The 17,185-nt window shown below is 42.5% G+C and overlaps 1 protein-coding gene across 3 annotated transcripts in view; it reads left to right on the top strand.

Moving 5' to 3' along the window:
- SLC6A6 (solute carrier family 6 member 6) overlaps positions 1-17,185 on the top strand; it is a 237,013-nt gene that overhangs the window by 170,992 nt on the left and 48,836 nt on the right. The window lies entirely within an intron of this gene.

The following is a 17,185-nucleotide window of genomic DNA, read 5'->3' as shown; positions in this document are numbered from 1 at the left end:
TGCTTATTGGGATGATGGCTTTTGCAATAAGGGCGCTTGTTCTTCCAGAAATCCACCAAACTCGTTTTACATAAGCCACAGGACAACCAACTGACCTGGGTTGGATTTTAACCAGATATATAGCAGCAGAGTGGGCCAGATCCCATGAGCCTCATATATTATATACCTCTGTGTAGGAGCACCAGCCTTTCAGATAACCAAAGTAAATAGAACATGAAAAAAAAAAGATTGCCTAGTGTACGCCTTTGGATTTTAAGAGGGCTACTGTCTACATCTTTTTCCCTAGCTTCTTGTTTAACCTGTTCTTGAATATGGGCAATGACTGTACCCGTACTACCTCCTTTGGGGTTCTGTGCCATTGCTCAGGTGCAGCACTTTAAAGAACTTCTTCTTACTTTCCATCCAGAACTTTTCCTTACTTAATTTCAATCAACTGCTCCCTATTCTGCCATCTTTTGAGCCTGATTAATTACTTACCTTCACACATATGATTACCTTAAAGGTATTTATAGATGGCTCATGGCCCACAGATTCTTCTCACTTCTAGACTCTATTAATACAGTTCCTGCAGTCTGTCCTTGGATCACTTTTATTGCCCTTATTTGTGTTTCCTTTAATTTTTCTATATCCGCTCTGATCTGTGGAGACCAGAACTGCACACACTATTCCCACTATGGTTGTGCTAGGACTGTGTTAACAAGACACTGTTATCACTTTTGCTTTCCATATGATCCTTTTATATATACAGATTCAAAAATAGCATGGCATCTCCCCCCAGCAGCATCACACTGAGACTCTGTATTAATTCGTGGTCTGTGATCACCCTTAGATCTTTCTTAGATTCACAGCTAGCTACCTCTCAATTAATAGCTGTGCTGTTTATTTCCTCTCCCTCAATGCAGGAATTTACACTTAGTAGTACTGAATATCATCTCATTGCATGCAGCCTACTTACTGCACTAGGGTTTGGTTGAAGACATTATGATTATGTGTTCAATTTAAAGCACCTAGATTTATCCTATCTTTCATAGTGTAGTTGTTATTGTTTTGTTATCTACAGTGCAAAGAATTAATTGAGAAACATAACATTTTATGTTTTAATACCCCTCCTGCACTTGTCCTCTGTATATTACTCGAAACCCTGTTTCCAGCTCCATCATTTTTATCTGCATCCCTGCCCTTCATTTGTTTGATACTAGTTTTAAAATATTAGTAAATAATGTAGAAACTGACAAGTTTAGCATTTTTCTTTTTCTTCATGTTGTACTTTTTCTCTCTGTATAATTAGTATATTATCATTATATGGCTTATATGCATGGAAAGAGGTAGCCTTTTACACAGTGAAGATAATCTCTTTCCCACTTATGTTGGAGCTCTGCTCACGTGAGCAACTGGGTGACATCAGTCCACTCTTATAGAACTGCTTAATCTAACTCCCTCATATACACTGGTATTTTTATCACGTCTCTTCCATTGCCCTGAGGGATGCTGGACTGCTGGGATTGTGGCATCTGCACCAAGAATGAAATATAAAGTTTGGTGAATCATGAAAAATCAAACAAACATACAAGTGTGAGTGAAAGCTTTTTATTGAATGTTTGCTCACTGCTGTCATGGAGTGCATTTCCTGGACTCTGTACTGAACTCTGATGTAGCTGTCAGTCTACCCAGCTTGATCCAGGTTCAGATCAAACCAGATCAAAGGTGATCATTAAAAGGTTAAACTAAATGGCTGTATTATACACATAACACCTTGTAGCAGAGAGGAAACAAGTGGCCAAGGTGAACGATGGTGACAGAGATGGGTGAGAACTGCTAAAAAGTTGGAATATGGAGTCTGAATATCCAGAGAATTGGATCTGGGGTTTTAATTGGGCTCATTGTATTCTGTAGACAGGGGCGGCTCTAGCAATTTGGCTGCCCCAAGCACGGCGGCACGCCGCGGGGGGTGCGCTGGCGGTCGCCAGTCCCGCGGCTCCGGTGGACCTCCTGCAGACGTGCCTGTGGAGGGTCCGCTGGTCCCGCGGCTCCGGTGGAACATCCGCAGGCATGCCTGCGGGAGGTCCAACCGAGCCGCGGGACCAGCGGACCCTCCGCAGGCACGCCTGCGGGAGGTCCACCCGAGCCGCCTGCCGCCCTCCCGGCGACAGGCAGAGCACCCCCTGCGGCATGCCGCCCCAAGCACGCGCTTGGCGCGCTGGGGTCTGGAGCCGGCCCTGTCTGTAGAACTAGACGTCAGCTGCAAAAATATGATCTGTGTCTGGGTTTGGATTCTGATTATAGTCTCCCTTCAAAAATGTTGGAATGATTCAGGTCTGAGGATTCCATTTGGGCCATTTCCCAAAATCAGAAGGGAGTCTTGTCACAGGTTTAGGTAGGTCAAAAAGGACCAGTTAGTAATTCTCTCTCACACACACACACACACACACACACACACACACACACACACACACACACACACACACAGAAAGTAATTGATTGCAATAACTACTTAATTAGAACAAAAAGTAATTTTGTGAAGTAATCTGATTACCTCCTGTTCCGAATGGTAATTTGAATTACATGTTAAAGTTATCTTGTCTTGCCTCTCCCAGATATGAGTAGGGATGCCAAGTCACTTTGCAATTCACATATTTGATGCAAAAGACTTGCAAATGGAGTCAGTAACACTCCCTATGCAGTAAATTTATTTGTTCAAAGAGTACATTTAACAAGGCTGATTTTAAATAATAAGGGAAAGGAACATAAATCCAGCTAGTTTATTACAGTTGCTACATGAAAGCAACAACTATAAATAATACACACTCATGAAATATCACAAACAATAGATTCACCAATAAAAGAACCAACATGTGCTCATGCCTGAAACACTATGTACTCCAGTGAAATACTGTATAGGTCCTCAGAGTTGAGGAATGGGAGGTTATAACAAAATAACATTTTCATCTCCTTGTGATCCGGTGAAGACATTGGCATTTCTGCTGATAGCTCAATAAGACTTTTGATTAAGAAGGATCCTGCTTGTTCTTGATTTGTTTTTGCACTTTTATGAAATACATTCCCATGCAAAGCTAGGAGAGAAAAATGCCAACAAATGTGTTAATAAATCAAGTCTATAGATGAAAAGGTAGAAAATAGGAAGTATTAAAAAGGAGGCTATTTTATGCGTAATATTATAAGAGAAGATAAAGAATAATAATAAAAGAATACAGGGCAAATATCTGGCAGTCTTTGTTCAGGCAAAACTCCAGTTGGCTTACATTCTTGTGACAATTAAATGATTTAGTAGACTCAAGGTGAAAAAGCGAGCAGAACAGGTCATTTATTCATTCTTATTTATATTAAGGTCATTGCCAAAGGCCCCAATCTGCAATTGGGTCCTGTTGTGCCAGGCACTGAAAAAACACATAAGACAACACGGTTACTGGAGGGTTTACATTTTAAAAGGCAAAACCCAGGAATAAGGTATTTGTAATTGCAGGAGTTTCATTTAAGTCACACAGTATTGAAGAACATCACTGAGGCAATAATTGTCGTCCATGGGACTGAGGAGCAATAGGGCTGTAGGAAGAGGTGTTTATTCATGTGATTCCAAGTCACAGGGTATGTCTACACTACCCGCTGGATTGGCGGGCAGCGATCGATCCAGCGGGGGTCGATTTATCTTTTCTAGTCTAGACGTGATAAATCGACCCCCGAGTGTTCTCCCGTCGACTCCTGTACTCCACCGCCGCGAGAGGCGCAGGCAGAGTCGACGGGGGAGCGGCAGCAGTCGACTCACCACAGTGAAGACACCGCGGTGAGTAGGTCTGAGTACGTCGACTTCAGCTACGTTATTCACTTAGCTGAAGTTGCGTAATTTAGATTGATCCCCGCTCCTCCCAGTGTAGACCAGGCCAAAGACTCCCTTCTCAAGTCCCTATCTTCAGATAGCATTAATGTTGAGAGGGAAGCTGTCAAAATTCTATTCCAAAGAAATGCACATGTAGGACCTGATTCTGAGCTTATTTACACTGTGATAGCTCCTGACTGCAGGGTTGCTACTATTGATTTACCTCTGTATAAATGAGATCAGAATCAGGCTCTTAATTTCCATAGACATGGGGCCCTGTTTTACAGTCCTTACTTAGGATCGAACCTACTCCCCTTGAAATCAATGGAAATTTTGCAATAATGCTTAGTTGTTACTCAGGCAAGATCCCATTGGGCCATATCATTCCCCAGTGATGCACTTGTAAATCTGATGACCACTGTTGACATCAGTGGACCCTCTCCAAATTTACAATGGAGTAATTTAGGCTCTGTTTACCTGGGGAAAAATGTGATGTTGTTTTTTTCAGTCGAGTTACCGTAACAGGATTGAAGCCAAGTAGACACAGTTTAACACTGTTTCAGTTATTAGCTGGTTATGTTATAAGCTTAGCCTAGGCTCTACTAAGAACCTACGAATGGCCATACTAAGTCAGACCAGTGGTCCATTTAACCCAGTATCCTGACTTCTGATGGTAGCTCGTGCCAGATGTTTCAGAGGGAATAAATAGAACAGGGCAATTTCAAGTGATCCATCTCCTGTCATCCAGTCCCAGCTTCTGGCTGTTGGAGGTTTTTAGGGACACCCAGAGTATGAGGTTGCATCCCTGAGCATCTTGACTAATAGCCATTGATAGACTAGTCCTCCATTAACTTCTTTAATTCTTTTTTGAACCCAGTTATTGTTTTGGCCTTCATAACATCCCATGGCAATGAGTTCCACAGGTTGACTGTGCATTGTGTGAAGAAGTACAGCCTTTAGTTTGTTTTAAACCTGCTGCCTCTTAATTTTATTAGGTGACCCCTGGTTCTTGTGTTATGTGAAGGGGTAAATAACACGTCCCTATTCACTTTCTCCACATCCTGCATGATTTTGTAGACCTCTCTCATATTGTCCCCTCCCCTTTACTCATCACTTTTATAAGATGAACAGTCCCAGTCTTTTTAATCTGTCCTCGTATGGAAGCTGTTCCATACCCCTAATAATTTTGTTGTCCTGTGCACCTTTTCCTGTTCTTTGATATATTGTACTCAGGGGTTTAGAGCAGGATTTGCTGTATGCTGCATGCACTCTACTGTTAAGCTTCTCAAGGCTCTCATTAATGACGAGTTCCTTCCTGAGGTGTCAGTCTATTCCTGTCCTAGGGCAGACTGACTGAAAGACAGATGATCTATCTTCTTTCCCTTAATATGACTGTGCTCCTCAGAGGCAGGGCTGCTCTTCAGGCAGAATGAGCAAAGATAACACATCTTTGCCCTAACAGAAAGAACATAATTTGCTCTATGGAGTACCAGTTAGCTGTGTCCCTTCAGTAGGCTGGCTGTTTTCTGAGGACAAGAGCAGAATGTTTGTCTCAACCTCTATTGATTTTGCCCCTTCATGGGAATGATTGCACATAAAGGGCCTGATTTTGCCAGGGGCCGAGAGCCTTCTGTGAGGTGCTGAATAGTCTTTGCAGCCAAAAAGAGCTGATTGCTCTTTGCACCAGCCAAGATGTGCACTTGCAATACCTGCGGATAGCACTTACCAATTACGTGTTTTGACAAACTGGAAGTGGCTTGGATAGATTTCCCTGCAATGCAACATGTCTCGAGCATTCACGACACTTTCCAGCCACTAAAAACAGTACATCACCATTCGAAAAGAATAATAAATAATAATGATGTGACTATTTCTATATGGCCTACTGGGAAATGACAATTAAAAAAAACCCCAAACAACTAGTTGTTTAAAACCACTCCAAATACATGACACAGTGAGTTATACCATCCGGACCTACCATGTATACCAGTTTACTGAGGCCCGGTGCGTCGGTCACAGGACATGTTGTGAATGCAGTAATGATTATTTGGAATATGTTGTTACATTCAGCATTTTCTGTTTATTTAAAGGAACATGCTTTGTGCTTTGAAGATAAAATGAGTATAATTTAATATAGTGCTAATGGGGGCCATTGCTATTTTATATTCAACCCAGAGCTGTCATTGATCACTAGGGTGACCAGATGTCCCAATTTTATAGGGACCGTCCTGATATTTGGGGCTTTGTCTTATATAGGTGCCTTTTATCTCCCACTCCGTCCCGATTTTTCACACTTGCTATCTGCTCACCCTGTTGTTCACCCCTATGATAATGCAATATCCTCTCTAAATTTTTCTTACTTGTTTTGAATGTGTGAAATATCAGAGCATTGAAATTTGCTTTTCATACAGTATTGTTGTTACTTACTTTAAACTTTGTTCCTCCTTTCCCTAAGCTCTCCTTCCTCTGTCTCTTATTTTAGGGCCCAAGCCACTTACAACAGTGTAACTTCATTTTAGATCAGATTCCAATCTCACTTAAACTAGCATAAAACAGCAGTTACTCCACTGAGGTCATTTGAGATCAGAATCAGGATCTTGATGCTAGAAATTTAAATTGTAAGCTCTTTGGGGCAGGGACCCTAGCTGATGTTTTGGTGGCATTGAAATCAGTAGTTTTGCCATTTATTTCAATGGCACTGGGATTTCACCCGATGGCTCTTTAAATCTCTGTTAAGTGCCATGAGAAGTTATTGTGATATAAAATGTTTAATAAATAATTACGTAATAATGATTATAACAGTTTGGGACATTTAAATGATAGATACCCTTTCAACTCCCACCCCACCGATACGAAATTCCCATTTTGTATTGGTACAATCTTAAATAATCATGAAAAAGAGCCTCCGGGCATTTAGGATCTATATAGTCACTCATTGCTCATGCCACTATGTGATGCCTCCCTGCAGCAGATAGAGGTCACACAAGGTAGTTAGTGCTGCACAGAGCAGCTGCTTCTCAGCTTAGCTGTTTTTCAGTTCAGCAACTCCAAGCCGCAGAGCCTTGGCTCTGAAGAGGGGCTTCTTTGAGCTTCAGGAGATAGCAAATGTTCACTGGCTGAATGGGCTAACAGAACATTCCTTTTGTCAGAGTAACTTTATTTTAACCAGCCTCAAAGAGATGCAGAACTACATGCAATTTCCCTTGTCACTCCAGATAATTTTCAAAGGTATCCACTGCAAAGACGTTACCCAAAATCTCCAAACAATTATAAACAGTAAAACATAAGGAGATGCCTTTACTTGACTGCTGTTTTTACTCCAACAGCCCGACTCCTTCCGGGTCTCTGGTTTATCTGGGGGAAGGGTGTTGTTAATATGGACTCCATCGGGCCTTGTCAGAACCAAACCTACAGATATGGCTGCCATAATGGACTACATTTCCTAGCCTGCTCTGCTTCCCTGGATGTCAGAGAGAAAGGCTGACTGGGAGCTACTAAGAGCCAATCCTGCCCCTCACCCTGGAAGGACAGGATAGGCTTATACACTAGGAAATAATTTAGCCCCATCTGTTCAGTTTTCTGAACTGTACCTTCATAAAGTGGTAAACAGCAATAGATTACGTCAGTGAAATTTACAGAGCCCAATGTTGGAATATAAAAGCAATATATAACTAAACCCATCCGCTGATATCTGTCAGAAATGATAGAAAAGATAAGGGATGGAGGAAAATGGTTGAATTGCTATGTTTTGTCTAGTCAGACACAGAAACATGTTCACCCACAAAGACCAACAACAGGGCAACATATGGACAGCTGAGGGGAGAGACACTGGTATTAGGCCGGCACTGTTGGTATTCTTTGCTCATATCAGAGGTGATCCTGTACTCCTCACTCGCACCAGGGTCGTTGAAGTCAAGGTGGCACTTTAGTGGGCTCTTTCTCTGAATTTAAAGTGTAGGATCAGGGCCTTTTGTTTGCATGTGGAGCAGCTATGCCACGTTCAGAGCATGGCAAGCAGAAGTGGTCTGCATGTTCAGTTTCCTTAGAGAAATTAAATGTTTGCTTTAGGCACTATCTGCTTCTCATATCTCTCGATACAAAACCAACAGCACAGCTTTCCTTATATGAAAGCTGTCAAAGCTATGTGGCTAAGCAGAACTGAAGATATACTTCTGGTTTAAAAATTAATCATTCATGTGATATTTTGGAGCGCTAGATGTTTCATGGGATTAGTAATGAGATAGGAAGACTTTCACCTCCAGCTCATTTGTTTAAATCAGGTCAGTAGCGACCAAAATTACTTTCTGTTAGAGGCTATTCAGAGGCCCTGTATAAAATGCGTGAATGATCTACCTCGAGTACAGGAATCCCCATCAGAGCTGACACCCTTGTAGGGAGTCTCAGCAGAGAATCCAAGCAGTGGATGGGCCATGAAGGCTGAACTACCCTTTTATGACTGGATATGATGATCCCTCTGGGTTATAAGTGAGGCACATTGATGGTGGGGGCGGAATGCAGGGGAAGTAGACACTGAACTGGGCTGGCCCATCCTTAATCATTCAGTACGTAAACAAAGAACTTTAGTCTCCCGACTGTCAGGCTGGCACCTTTCACAAGAGGCATGGAAACAGAAACAGAGAGAAAACATCATATGATCTTCATGATTTTGCTTGTTTATGATGTTTGACAATTCAGAGCAGAGCAAATTGTGCAAAATTTACCATCTCCACCAGCTTATGCAGCCAGTTTATCACTTCTTCTTTTGGCATATCCTCTGCAGAAACATCCTGGTCTCCGTTTCCCTCTGTATACCAGTAACCACTGTTAGATTTCATTTCCTATGCAAATCTTGATAAAGTTTAAAGCTTCTGTTCAGCTGCTGTTTTCTTGAAGTAAATAAACAACGTTTCCCTCCCCCGGTTTCCAAACCGAATGAAAATCTCTTATTGTTCAAGGGCTATGAACTAAGTTTGTCTTATAAAGTGCTTTAGAAACATTCTTACCTCAGTAAGAGAACCAAAGATTCTTATCATATCAGCGCTGGCCTGCGTCATTTTAAAAGTCTACAACTCATTTGTCTCACTGACTCATATTTCTGTGAACTATAGGCCCCACTGCAGACAAAAAATCGAAACAAAACCCAAAGGTAACTCATCGTTAGAGCCCAGGGCTCCAATTACACTCAGTGGAACCACATTCACAGTGCAGTTGGATTCTGGTGTGTTCCTCTGCTGTGGGCACAGCTAACATGGCTCAGTGCATGCACACAATCCGGTGTCAGTACTGTTGGTCAACTCCAACCTGCTGTGCTGCACAACCGTGTTGCTATTAGTGCGTTCTGGGCAAATTTTGGTGCAGAGATACCTTATTGGTGGTGGAGAAGGGTGGGGAGAAGTGTGATGCTGGGGCCAGGGCATGGATTTTTGTGAACAATGCATTTTGGGATGTCCTCCCTCTCACGCAGAGATCAGGGATTTGGGAGGACTAGTTTGCCCAGTACACTGACATAATTAACCTACAGAATGGAGTCCCTATGTTAGAAACCACTTACAATCTGATGTTTGTTATAAAAGCCCTCATAAGCAGGGTTAGAATAAGTCCTCAGATACTATCTAAAACTTAGATGGATACATAAGGTCAGTAAATAATGAAGAAATACAGTCCCATCCACATAGTTACAATCTCATCCATGCTACAGCCTGGTTATAAAATTGGTCAAAATCTGTGAAATAACTTTTTGTATCAGATATTTAAGCATTGCAACAGCTGCTCCTCTGCTTACCACTGAGTATATTACAAGGAAATTTGAATGCTGCTCACATTTCCTTTTTTTATCTTCTTTGCATAGTGTCACATATTACTTATGGATAGCAATAACCACCACCACCATCCCCCGCCCCAAACCCTGAATGAGATTTAAAAACCCAATGTTTATTTTCCCCCAGAGAGAGAGAAGGTGGGTGAGGTAATATCTGTTTTGGATCAACTTCTGTTTCACCCAAACATTTATTCTGATGTATTTGGAAAACATTATATGAAAAAATGTGACCAACCTTTGAGACTAGCCCATGAGTAAACAATATGGGTAAATGTAGTGACAAATTGAGAATTTGTTGCTAAAGCAAAGCATGTTAGGGGAAAATGAAATTATTCCCAAGGGGAAAAAAAAGCTATAACATAATATATTTGTATATCTCTTCGTATGCTTGCTTCATCCAATGCCTACTTTATTTTTATTCTACACATTTGAGACCTACTCAGTATAAAATCATAGCACCAAATGAAAGATTGCTGCCTAATGATTCCATGTGTATATATATATAATAATATATATATAAAACGCACAGGACAGATTCAATACATTATTAATCACATACAAAAAGCCAATAGGCACTATACCAAAACATTGCAAATATTCAAGTTCATAAGGTCTCTTTTTTTTTTTTTAGAGGTTACATTACATGATCAAGTAAATTTCTCCAAAGTCCATATTGTGTAAGTGTTTGCTCATGGTTTATCAGAGGTTATAGAAAAGGTTAATGCTCAGGCACACTAATGAACTGTAACTTCATTATATAACAGCCCCTTAGAAGCAAAAAACCCAAACCAAACCAAAATTAAAAGACTTTACTAGGTTTAGTAGGAAGGTGAATTATTATTTAGTGCAAACAAATCAGTCAAAAGGGAAAAAAAAACAGATTTTAAGGGACAAGACTTGAAGGGTCCTCCTTAACCATACCAACAACATTTGGGAATGCATCCATTGTGCCATGTAAATTGCATGCACACATAAATGTTGTGGGGACAGTCAAGGCATCACTCATAAAAATTAGGGACTTTAGGGGGTATGTAGTGCTGTAGAATAATGTATTGTACTTGCAAACCTGGAAAACTGGTATATCAGGAGCAGTATAGCAGGAACATGGTGCTCACTTTAGCTTGTTGACAGTCATTACACTTTTAGCTAACACACCCAGGGGATGTTAAATTAGGTTAGTAGTTGGCTTGATGTGAACAAAAACAAAATTTTAACTGGACATTCCCACTACACAGTTACCAGTACTATATATGAAGAGCGTAATAGCTTTAATCAGTTCTTCCTACCTCTGCAAACCACCCAGCACCATTGCATTACTCCTCTCCCCTATATGGGATCTTCACCTGTGGTGGAAGCACCACAAGAAGTCCTGCTGATGAACTTACCTGTATCTGGGTGTGTGGTGGGACAAGCCTATTGGCACGAGAAGACAGTGGCTGAGATTTAGGCCTGTTGGCATGAGAGGAGATTGGCTGTGGCTGTATGATGCAGAGGAGTAGCAGTCACCCTGTGCAGGGATGCTCTGTACCCCATTTGTACCATTGGGAGGGTCTCCACAGCTCCTGGCTGGGGATGAGGAGAGTGAGGTGGGTAAGGAAGAGGCCAGTAGGCCAATGTTCTGTGATCTGCAGGGTGTGACCCAAAACAGCCCTGTGTTCACACCGTCCCCAGTACTGTAATAATCCTTGTACAAAATGTGCCTTGTGAGGTATCACTTGAAAACTAGTAAGTCGCTGGTCAATAATATCATGGGGAAATATAGGTAGCAACATTATATGTAAAGTTATGAATTCCCCCCCGTGTGATGTTATTAGCACAGGTTCAAAATGAGACTGCCCTGCTGAGGTAATAGTTGTTAAACAGCTCTGTCCTAAACAAAGGATGTGTGTTTACATTTAAGTAGTAAACAGGACCAACAAGGCAGCAGGGGGAGGAGATGTCAGGAAACAGAAGAATTTGCATTTCAGCAAACACAAGTGGGGGACAAAAGAGCGTGGCGCTTCCTCCACCACCAGACTCTGTCGCCTTCCTCACAGCTTTCATGAACTTTACTTTGAGGGGTGTCCTTTGGAAGAATCCACTTCGAAGATTCACTGGACTATAAAAGAAAGGCACAGAGAACCCCAAGTTAGTTCTTTCACCTAAGAAGACAAAGGCACCAGCACCTTTGGGCCTCTGGAAGACATCCTGACCGAGGAGAGGGCCAGTAACCGTCTTGCTGGAAGACTGGGGGTGAGAAAGGGCATCTTGAACAAAGCTTTGAACTAAAACTTGCTAGATTAAGTGTTAGACTTTTAGATGCATGTTTTCACTTTTTATTTGCTTGTAACCATTTCTAACGTCCTCTCTTATTATTAAGCTCACTTAAAATCCTGTCTTTGTTTGTTAACCAACTTGTTTTACTATTAATCTAAACCAACCATGCTGTGTTTGTGCTAAAGTGAATGTCAACTCCAGTTAATGTTGCAAACTGGTGGGTTTTGTTTCCTTAAAGGAGATTACGGATCTTATTATTCCTCGGAATGTTGCAGGAGAGGGCTGGACAAATCCGAGCACACGGGTCTGGGGAAGTTCAGGACTGGGAGTGTGTTGGGGTCACCTGCTAACATTAACCACGTCTGGTAAAGACAAAGGTGTGTCTGTGATAACTCCTGGGAGGCTGTTAGATTCATAGTGGTTGAATCAAAAGCTACAGCATACAGAACAGAAGGTGCATGCTGGCTGTATGTCGTATCCAATTGCTCCCCATCGCCTGTACTGACCAGGCCTCTTGGTGCAAGACTCCCTCTTATCCTTGCAGTAGTTTCACATGCACCTTTTTTTTTCAGCCCTGGGGTCTGGGGGCCTAATTCTTCTCCCACTGAAATAAATGGGAGTTTTGCATTGACTTCAATAGGAGCTGGATTGGTTTCTGGCTTTTCCCTCATCTGCCCACATGGGAAACGCTACAGAACTCTCACTCCCCTCAGTCAGGATCAAAATACCTTCCTCCCTTTCCTCAAGTCCCATATGAAAAAGGTGACCTCTGACTGTGGAGTGTTTTGTTTCTTTAGACTTCATGATCTGCTGTGAGCAGAACAACACTGCATTAAAATACAACCCATTGTATTCTCTTTGTAAACACAGAGTAGTTTTAAGTCTCCGTCCCCACCTTTATCCTCCAATTAGAGAGGCCAAATCCAAGGTACAAAGGGCAGTGGGTTTATTTTCCCCTAGTCAGCTACTGTAATCTTCTGGGTTTAGTGGTGATCGATGTATTGGTTCAAATAAAGAAGTATAACAGAATGAAAATTCAGAGGATTATATGATTGCAGGTTTTCTATTCCAGCTAGTGTTTCATAATAGCTCTGAGCTGAGACACAGTGCCCATTTACAGCACTTGACGAGTATGAACACAAGCGCCACACAGAAAAGACAGCTGGAAAAAAATAGATGCCTTTTGTCCAGGATACAATTGATTAAAAAGAAATTGCAACAAGCCCAGGGCTTTCCTTTTGTAACATACCCCAGCTAAATAAAGGAATATCTGTTGCTCCCAGAATGTTCTGTAGCAACTTTTCCAGATGTCAGCCTTCGAAGGAAGAGAAAAGGAGTATAACAGTGAAAGAAACAGGCAAAAAGAGAAGCGGGAGGAGAGATGATTTTGAAATGGGAGGGAGTAGAGTGAGGGAGAAGAAAGGAAAGAAAGGGAGGATGGATAAATTAATAAGTAGACATACACAGAGAGAGAAAAGAAATTAAGAAAGGAAGGTTGAAAAGGACATAAATGACAAAGAGGAGAAAGTGAGGGAGATGATAAGGAAAGTTTATAGAGAACCTTTAAAGAATATTAGAGAGGCAATGAGTTAAATGGAGGATTGGTATTTTCCAGAGAATATGGGGGGTGTTTTGTCTGATGAAGCAAAAGAGTTGGGATAGGTGTTAAGGACAGTAAATGGAGTCAGGCATTCTGTGGATATTGGTACAGGCCACGAGGGTAGCCAGGAAAAGACGTGGATCAGTATTTCCCCCCTGACATAAGAAAGACCTGTAAAAAAGCCAGAACTTTTATCTGGAGTTACATGTTTTACTCATCTATTGAGTAGGCTAACCACTCTGATATTCGAAGGCGGGAAAGTGACAGACTGCAAAAGTTGCATGGTTTAGAGTTCTGAGCTCCTAGGAAATGTAATAAAGATTTTATTTGGGGCCTGATTCTGCTCTTATTGAAATCAGAGTTTTTCCCCGTTGCCCTCAGGTACAGCAGGAGTTGTGAACTGCTATGAGCTGGGAATCACAATGCTATTAATATTGAAATACTCATGAATATAATGATATGAAAATTAAAGGTGGCGCCAGCACACTTGCAGTCTAGGGATGGCCGATTTTGTGAAAATATGAAATGGAGATGGAAATTTTACTTGTTTCACGAATGTACAGAGATCAAAGAGGAGCTCTGATAAAGCCTAAACCAGCAAAGGGCAATCTGGTTAAGTAGGAGTATAAAATTAATTATAACGTGATAAACAGAAGGCTTTAAACAGGTAAGTCTGGCAAGAAGGAACATTAACAAACACAGAAAACACAACCTGAAGGAAGTTACCATTAGGGAAGCCTCCAAAACAGCAACAAAATCAGCTCCTGAACATCAGCCTGCAGAGAATATTCCAACCCTCAGTAAAAACCATGGGCCAGACTCTGCGGTCATTCTTCAGGCAGAGTTCCCATTGAAGTCCATGGGAGCTTTGAGTGTAGCTCAACTTCTCTTCTAACTTCACGTGAGGGTGGGGAGTAGCAGGCTGTAGAGAAGCCTAAACAAGGGGCCCAAAGCAATTTCTCAGTCCATATTCAAATAGGAAACTGGCAGAGTCAGATCTCACTCCTATTCAGTTTTTATTCAGTCCTATATTGGACAAAACTTAGGTTGATTTTGGCAGAAGGTTTCCATGAGTAAAAACCAAGTAAAGTCTTCAGGACTTTGCCCAATAACAATCCTTAGTATTTACAGAGCACTTCACAAATACACCTCTACCCCGATATAATGCTGTCCTCGGGAGCCAAAAAATCTTACCGCATTATAGGTGAACCCGCGTTATATCGAACTTGCTTTGATCCACCGGAGTTTGCAGCGCCCCCTCCCCCCCCCCGGGAGCATTGCTTTACCGCATTATATCTGATCACGTTATATCGAGGTAGAGGTGTACTAATGATCTAATCCAGTGGTCCCCAACCTTATCGTCTGGCAGGCGCCAGACGAAGGCCCACTGTGGCGGTGGAGCACCCACCGAAATGCCGCCGAATTTTGGCGGCAATGCCTCTCGATGACGCCACTTGCCGTCGACAAGTGACGTCATCGAAAGGCATCGCCGCTGAAATTTGGGAGCGACTCCTCGATGATGTCACTTGCCAACGGCAAGTGGCGTCATCGAGAGGCGTCCCCGCCGAAATGCCGCTGAAATTTGGCGGCATTTCGGCAGGTGCTCTCCTGGGGGCCAGGACGCGGGGGCATTAAGATGGCACCCGCGGGCACTGCGTTGGGGACCACTGATCTAATCCTTCTCATATCCTGGTGAGGAAAAGAAGTAGCCTTCTCAGATTTTAACATATAGGAATGGAAAACAAATGACTTGGCGGAGGCAGCAGAGTAAGTTATTGACGGTGCCAGGATCAGAACTGAGATCATCCTGGTAACCAGTTTTGCACATATGCCATATATTGCTCCTTTGCAATGTCGTCTTTCTCTGGTTCTGCTAAGAGAGGACTTAGCCAGTGTGCAGCTTGTGAGGTAGTTTTCAAGATGGCTATAATCTATCAATCACCTACACTCCGGAAGCTACTAAACTACCTGTATGTACCGTAACTTCTGCTTAAAATGAGTTTTTACAGAGTATTTTTGGCCCTTTTAACATTCTTTCCTAACTGGGTTTCTTAGGATTTTGAAGAAACGTAAATAAAACTCCAGAGATCAGAACCAAAGGGGTACATGTTTGTTTATAAGCTTCAAAGGCACCCATGCAAAACTGTGTGTGTATTGTGGCATGCACAGATACTTGTGCAAAAAAACCCATGTGCACAGGCAAGCCTTGATTTGCACAAATGCATCAGGCTATTTGCACACCTGAACTGGGTGCACATGCTTTTGCCGATTTGGCCCTTAAAGATCACTTGACTTCAGTGGAGATAAACCAGGGATGAATTTGACGTTGACTCCTATTGAAAGGTGCTATATTGCAGTGGTTCTCAGCCAGGACTCTGGGGCCCACTGTAGGGCTGCGAGCTGGTTTCAGGAGGGTCTGCCAAGCAGGGCTGGCATTAGACTTGCTGTGGCCAGGCCAGAAGAAGTCCCGCTGCATGGGGCTGAAGCCAGGTGCCCTGAGCCCTGCCACCCGGGGCTGACACCAAAGCCTGAGCAACTAAGATTTGCAGGCCTGCTGTAGCGTGGGGCCCCCGGCAATTGCCCTGCTTGCTACCCCACTACCACTGGCCCTGGCTTTTATATGCAGAAAACCAGTTGTTGTGGCACAGGTGGGCCGTGGAGTTTTTATAGCATGTTGGCAGGCCTCAGAAAGAAAAAGGTTGAGAACCCTGCTATTTTTTATTGGTTTCCTTTATGAGAGGTGGAAGAATGAATCATTATTCTAATGACAGAGATAGTAGTTACGTAACTACACCAGAGATGATGTACTGTGTGGAGCTGCCTGGAATTAGCTGTGGGCATTCTCTGCCTAAGGCCGATCTCTTCTGGAGTTCTCCGCTGAGGTCCAATAGCTAACCGGTAGTGGGAGAGCAGCAACCGAGTCTGTGTTAATCAGACAGTGAGATATTCTGAGTAAGACATTTCATGCACCTGCCTGACAGGTGGGAGTCGGGCTGATGTATGTGGAGACTCAAGTTGTGCTGCAGAGAAAAAAAAAGAGCTAATATGCCAATTATATAGAGTGTGTGGAGCAGGTAATGATTATGCTGAGAGCCAAAGAGAGAAAAATGCAAAAGGCCACATTTAGCTACTGTATTATATTCTCCTACATTATACCAGCATAAATCCAGATTAATTACATTGGGTTCAGTGGAGTTAATTGAGTTCACACCAGTGTAAATGAGAACAGAATTAGCCCAGCAAAAGTTGGATTTTTTTCCCCCTTTTCTCCAGCGAGGTTCTACATATTTGGCTGCAGGCTTGGCTGCTGTTCATTGTTTATCCATCTTAACTTTAGTGGATCAAGCCAAGTCTTCCTGGAGATAGCCAAGGCTTCATAGAGGGAGCTGCTCTGGAAGGCAGACATGTGTCTCCTGGAAGGCAGACATGTGCCTCGGAGTTGGATTACTCATGTTGGACTCCAGGCTTTTAAAAGTAGTTTTTTCCTTGGGGGGGATTAGAGGGACTTGGATCTCAGAAAGTGCCCCACTAAGTGATTCCGTAAAACATAATCTCTCATTCTCTTGTTCTGACCTGAGCAGTGAGCAAGTATTGTTTCAGCATCTCCATCAGGCTATTTGATTGTTATCCCTTAGGAACCTCACCCAGTGGAACATAACTGAAGGAAATGAAACTCCAA

The sequence above is a fragment of the Mauremys mutica genome, chromosome 7, assembly GCF_020497125.1.
Source record: "Mauremys mutica isolate MM-2020 ecotype Southern chromosome 7, ASM2049712v1, whole genome shotgun sequence".
NCBI classification, from domain to species: Eukaryota; Metazoa; Chordata; order Testudines; family Geoemydidae; genus Mauremys; species Mauremys mutica.
This window is presented reverse-complemented; position numbering and strand designations above follow the sequence as displayed.